Raw genomic sequence first — 6,799 nt, 5'->3', positions numbered from 1 at the left:
TCATTCTTGGTGGGGGGGGGGGTGTCTATGAGATGTTGTTTTCAGTTGCCTGGTGTTAGTTGTTGTATTTTGGGGGGGGTTCAAAGGTGTAGTGAGAACACTCAATTGGGGTTTAGTGGCCATTATCCCCCATTTCTAGTTGATTTAATCTAGCTCCAGGGAGTTTTCCTCTCTTTATCATAGTCTCCTCGGATAATACAAGGGGTTCCCCTGTTCTTCTCTTGAATGGTGAGTAGGTGCCTGACTCTTTGCTGGTTGCTTTACCTTCCTCCTTGGTCTTATTTCCTTGTTCTCCAGAAGGGAGCCCAGTTTGGAGTTGCGAAATGGCTTTTAATACACAGGCCAAAAGGCCTCATTTCAAACTTGTCAGCCCTAACAATTGTGGGATATGTCTAGAGTGGAAAATTACCAACACTGATTGTTGATATATTGGGCCACTTAAGCATGATAATTTCCATAAACATGTTCCCTTATTGGCATCTCTAATAAATAGCTAAGGTGTCTTTTAGCTTGCCTCTTATTCTGCCAGCTTATATCTCAGCCTTGGAAAATGTCAAGGATAATTTTGCATGGTTTAAAAATCAAATTTTGTTGGCTCATCTTGGTTCCCAGTACTTAGATGGATACTTAGATGAATGAGAATTCAATGGACTTCTAGCTACTTCCTTCTCTTGCTTCTTATTATGAAGGATATGAGTAGTACATCTAATTTTTCCACACATTTTATCAAGATATTTGGCAATAAGATGTTTTTTGGTCTGCTGATAAACTAAAGTTATCTTCCCTCGTTTAAAGTCTATTCTCACTTCTTCCCTTGGATGCTTCTCTAGGTCCCACGCACTCCTCCCACTCCTGATCGCCTGTTTCAACATCTATATCACCTAATAGGGAGCATTGCAATCGTAGCTTGCTTCTTCCCTTGATGGCTTCCTCTCCTCTCCTCCAACTCTTCATCACTATCTTGCTACAACTCTTTTCAGAAGCGTCCAAAACATTGAAACGATTTCTTGTTTCTAGCCCCCCAAAATCCTCTAGCCTGCTCTGTTTTGTTACGCGTTGTATTCCTTCTTCAGAGGCATATCTGTATTTAATCCCCATCCTAGCCTTAATAGGAGAGTCTAATATTTAATTAGCCTTAAATATAACTATATATAGTTGTATCTATATAACTTGGTTATTAACTTGGTTATTAACCAAGCCCAAATATCCGAATGACATGGCTCAGTGATGTTGAAAAGCACCAGGGACAAGATGAAGCCCTGCAGGTCACAACAGACCAGAGGCCAAGGGACGGCAGCACCTTCTGAAGTCCACACTCGGGGTTTTCCATGTGTTTGTCAATTGATAACTTCGGCATGCTTATAAATCTTACAATGTTCACATTTTTCATTGATTGCACATTGCTTTCTATATTTAACAAAGTTTTGACAAAGTTTTTTTGTAGATTTTATTTTTATAATTTATGTAATACAGAATAAATTTGAAAATGTTTTTATGAGGAATTTTTATGTTGTATGTTTTCTGTTGGTGCTTATATAAAAATTAATCCATTTCGTAGTGTATAATTGTAGAAATTTGTTGTGGGTCATGAAATTTTAACTTTTTAAAGAGAACATCCTGGTGATTGGCAGGAGAGACAAAAACAGCGACATCATTCCCTGTTCGTCCTATTGGAACCTCGGCGCGAACAGAAGGTCCACCAAGGCAGTTCTTTTCATCCCAAAAATTGTGGAATTGGTCCAATCCTCCTTTTCTGCCCAGGTTCCTTTATTAGATCTCTTCTTAGTTTTACGTAACTCAAGCCATACTCACACTTCTGTTAGCTTCATAGGACTTGATCTGACATGGCATCATGGGAACTGGCCAGGAGGTAAGAATTCTCAGTTGGAAACGGTGAAGTGATGGCAGGGATTGGAGGGGGGTGAGACGAGACAGCTTGACAATGAGAAGGAAGGATAAGAGGAGAAAAATTAGGAGCTGAACAGAGAGCAAGAGAGGCTTGGGATGACCCTGGAACACAACGGGGCAGGGGGGGGGAGCCTGGTGAACTAAAAGGAAAAGGCAGGCAGAACTTTTACTCAAACAGGAGGCTGCCTCGAAGGGGAAGGTGGAAAGAAACAAATCAGCTGCTACGGAAGATGTTCTTAATGGGACTAGAACCATTTCACACTCCTGCTCCTGTGGAATAGTAAGTATTGGTCTGCAATAAGCAGCCCGCCCCTGTCGCCCAAACCAATCAAACGGCCTGACTGACACTCATTGGACCTGGAGGAAGCTGGAGAGACGAACTACAGGGCAGGTCCTGGGAAAGAACCTGAGGCAGAGATTCCAAAGCCCGGAAGCCAGCAAGGCCCTTCTGCCCTCTCCCGCCTCAGCCACCCTGACTCTGCGGGAAGCCCTTGAGCTGCTCTGATACTGGATACCAGACAGGGCAAGGCCTTCATCCTCCAAGTGCATCTCACAAAACATTTCTTGTGAGTGTGCTGTTGCTTCGGCAGACGTGGAAGAACGTAGAACCCACCGAAACAATCCTGGCCAGCAGCATTTCCCGTCCTGCAGGCAATCCTAGGTGAATTCCCAAGTCGCCCCCAGAGCTTCCTACCACGAATGGGGAAGAGGGGTGGAGTGCAACAGAGGCAACGGACGTTCATCACAGCCTGATGGGGTCCGATCATTTTATAGGGAGGAGACTTTGATGGCAGCCTCCTTTGAAAGCAGCCCTCTTCCTCTCCTGAGGGCTACTGTAGAGATCAGATATGACAGATGGAAGGCGGGGGGCTAGTAGAGGCACAAGAAGGGCTCACAGCTGCAGCACCTACTGCTCTACTCATGGGAGGTCCTCTTCCAGAAGCTGCATTTGGAAGCCAGCTGCATCTACCTCAACCGGGTGGAGCCTGAAGTTTCCCAGTCCCTGAAAGGCAGGCAGGCTGACGAATACATTTTCAGGCTGCAGCAGAAATGGATCTGAAAATTGTAATTAAAACATGTCTACGCTACCTTTCCACCCACTAAATAAAACACACACACACAGCTTAGCTTGGTGGGTCATCCAGCTTGCAATGGAATAGACCATGGCTCCTATTCCTACCTGAGAAGGACCAATCCATTTCCTTTCTCCCACGCAGCCACGGAGGGCTTGTTCCTCAGCACCCTGCATGCCAAGCCCTGCCGTGGTTTCTGTGGGAAGTGGAGGATGCAGCACTGTCCCTCTCCTCAAGTTGCAGAGGGGGGACAAACCAAAGAGTTGGAAAGATAGAGAGGTCAGGGCACACTGTTTACTGCTCTGACTGTCTTTTGAGATGCAGATTGCTATTCTCAGGATTTCCTCCTCCTGACTTCCTCCCTCTCACTCCTCTTCCTGGCATTATTCCAGGCAACACCTCTCACCTTCTCCTCCCTCCATCTTGGCAGCATGGATGAAGGCCTTGTCCTGGCATCCATGTCCATCCTTAGACTAGATAGGTAGTTAGGATCTGTCTCTCCTCCTTTCCTATCAGAGTATGAAGTTCCTACAATAAAGAACTTTTATTTCTTTTCTAAATAGAAAGCAACTGTATGATTTCTTACTCTCTCTCCTGCACACACACCAGCCAGCAGAACCAGGTCACAACCGCCTATAATCACACTTCCTATGCCAAACGATAGACTCTGCTAATGGCCCAAACATGGAACCCTTTAATTAGGTTTCTGGGGCCTACACAACGATTTAGTTATCAGTTTCTACGGGGGGATGGTGACTGCTGGCTGAACTCTCCTCTGTTTCTGCCACAATCCTTTGCCAGACCTCCTGCATCCTTGGCTGCTTTGTTAAGATGCAGAGAAAGCCCCCACCTCCAGCCCCAGCCAGATGTTGCCCACTGCCGTGAGGCTGGAGTCCCTCCATCATGCGCGGGACAGTTGAAGGCTCACAGCCAGGGGCCATGACCTTCTTCTGTAGCCTGTAATTGCTCATGCAGTTGCCCAGGACAGCCAGGTTGCCTGTTGGGTAGAAAGAAGAGTGAGACACTGGATGAATCTACACGTCCCTGTGCGTCCCAGCGTTGCACTAAACTTTCACTAAAATTCCGGAAGTATAGCGTCTTTCTAGTGCGACACCAGGACATGCTGGGACTTGTGGCACGATGAGTCAGAAATCGTGCTAGAAAGACGCTATACTTCCAGAAGTTTAGTGAAAGTTTAGCGCAACATCGGGATGCGCGGAGACGTGTGGATTCAGCCACTCTTCTTCGGGCAGTTCTCTGCAAAACCCAGTCATTTCCCACTGCCCCAAGATATGCCCCAATTTACACCAGCAACCCTGTGGTCACACGGAGAGCTCTTTCCTTTATCATGATTAAGGGGTCAGAGCACCTTGCCAATGAGAAGAAGCTGAAGGAGTCTGGGGCTTTTCAGTTCACACACACACAAAGACTGGGGGCAGAGAGAGGAGAGCCAGCTGGAGAACCGGGTTAGATTCCCCACTCCTCCACTTGAAGCCAGCTGGATGACCTTGGGTCAGTCACAGCTCTCTCGGAGCTCTCTCAGCCCCGCCCACCTCACAGGGTGATTGTTATGAGGGTAATAACAACATACTTTGTAAACCACTCTGAGTGGGCGTTAAGATTTCCTGAAGGGTGGTATATAATTCGAATGTTATTATTATTGTTTGATATGTGATGGAATATAAAATTATGCACAGGATGGGAAAAGTGGACTTTTTGCCCATCTCCCATAACACTAGAACTTGAGAGCACCGAGTGAAGCTGGTGGGTGACAAAAGAAAATATTTCTTTGCTCAATGAGTGATTAAAGTGTGGAATTCACTGCTAGCGGACATGGTGATGGCCACAAACGTAGAGAGCATTACACGAAAAAGCATTACAAACCCAGTCTGTGAAGTGAAGTTCTTAGGTGAAGATTCGTCAGCTCAGATGTGGAATCAGCTCTGGAGGAGTGTAGGTGTCCGATAGGAATGCGACTCCTCTTTCGACCACCGGACTCCATTTCCTTTCTCCTGCGTGCCCATGGAGGGCTTGGCCAAGGGACCAGAGGCCTGATCCGGTGGGGCTCTCCTTCTGTTTTTATGGGACGCGGTTACAGCGCTCAGCCTTGATTTGGGGCTTTCACGTTCACCATCGACCCTCCCTTTCTGAGAATTATTATTCAGGTTGTAAAGTATATTGAAACTTTTGCATGCATTACGTATTATGTTCATTCAGCTGTGAATGATGTATGTTGCAGAATTTTGTTAAACTAATTTCTCCTTTCTTTGCTTTATGGAAATATGTGCGTGTGGACGTTTTTATATGCTGTACTGTATGTTTCATTCTGCTGTGAATTATTGTGCTTGTTGTAAAACATATTTTACATGTTTTAAACTAAGTTTTTATGCATTACGCATCATTTTACCTTTTGGCTCGCTGTGCCCCCCTCCCCGAACAAGCTGGGCTGTGCCTTGTGGATGGGCACGGGCACACTCCGCTGCGTTGCTCACAAGAGCGTCGCCATTCTGGAGAGTGACGGGCAGCCTGGAGTCCCAGCTCCTGAGAACATCCTGCAAGGAAAGAGCAGACAACATGCAACAAGATGCCCCATGCAGAGGGTGGGGTCATGGATAACAGCAGCCCCCCCCCAATACCTTGCCTTGCAATAATGGCAACCGTGTGTGGCATGAGATGGAGGTGAATGATATTCCTGCCCTCGTGCTTGCGTGTGGGCTCCTGAGATCATTCCACGGGGGTCTCTGTCCTGTGACTGGGGCACGGAGCGCTTTCCAAAAAGAGTGGCGCTAGGGCTCAAGCCTCTCCTTCCAATATGTGAGGAAAGGGTTTCGGTAGCACAAGGCAGAGGAAAGGCTCCTGTTTGTTAGGTCAGGCTCTAGCCTTGCAGAAATAACGGCCTGGCTCTGTGAGAAAGAAGGGAGCTGGGGACAGTCTCAAAATGGCCGCCACGAAAGCTAGGCCTAAGAACAAAATAACGGGCAGTTCCTCAGATTGTTGGGAGGTTCCAAGCCAAGAGTCCTCCTTTGACAAAGACAGCTGTTTCCTGGCAGAAGCAAAGGTGAGGCCTCTTGGGTACTTCTGAAGTGTCCCCTACTGTCTGTTGAAAAATGGCCCATGAGAAAGAGGACCACGTTTGCCTTCTGTTATATATTTGAATGTGTCTAACAGAATCGGCAGTTACGTTTCACTTGGTAGCTGCTTTTGTTGAATCTGCTGTTCTGTTGAATCTACAATCGGGTCATTTCCTAGAAAAAGAATTGCAGGAACTTCTTAGCATAACTCCTTAGCATAACTCCTTAGCATATTCATTAGCATATGCCACACCCCCTGACATCAGTGGAAGTGTGTCAGAAGGCAACATCCACCCCTCAGGCCCCTTTCCCCCCGAATCTCCAGGTATCTCCTTAAAGCAGAATGAACTCAGAGCAGCTTACCCTCCTATAGCGAGGCAGCCCTGCTTGCACGCATGCACGTACTCACTCTCTCTCACACAAGTCACAATGGAAAATAAAGCAGGAGAATCAATTCAAAGCAGCTTACCCTCCTTTGGAGCCCAGCCCCACCCGGCTTGCCCTCACTCACTCACTCATTCTCTCTCTCTCTCCCTCACCAGTCACAAATGAAAATAAAGCAGCAGAGCAGAATGAATTCAAAGCATCTTACATGCCTTTGGAGCCCAGCCAGGAGGAAAAGGAATCACGTGGGCGGGGGCAAAACCCACGTGACCTCTTTTCAGATTTACTGGAACGCCCTTCTGGTGCATTCCGCCTCCAAATGAGCCCTGTCTACAATAATCAGGGCTTTTTTCATCTGGAATG

The sequence above is a fragment of the Eublepharis macularius genome, chromosome 8 (assembly GCF_028583425.1).
Source record: "Eublepharis macularius isolate TG4126 chromosome 8, MPM_Emac_v1.0, whole genome shotgun sequence".
Classification (NCBI taxonomy): domain Eukaryota; kingdom Metazoa; phylum Chordata; class Lepidosauria; order Squamata; family Eublepharidae; genus Eublepharis; species Eublepharis macularius.
The sequence above is the reverse complement of the archived record's forward strand: the minus strand, read 5'-3'. Positions refer to the sequence as shown.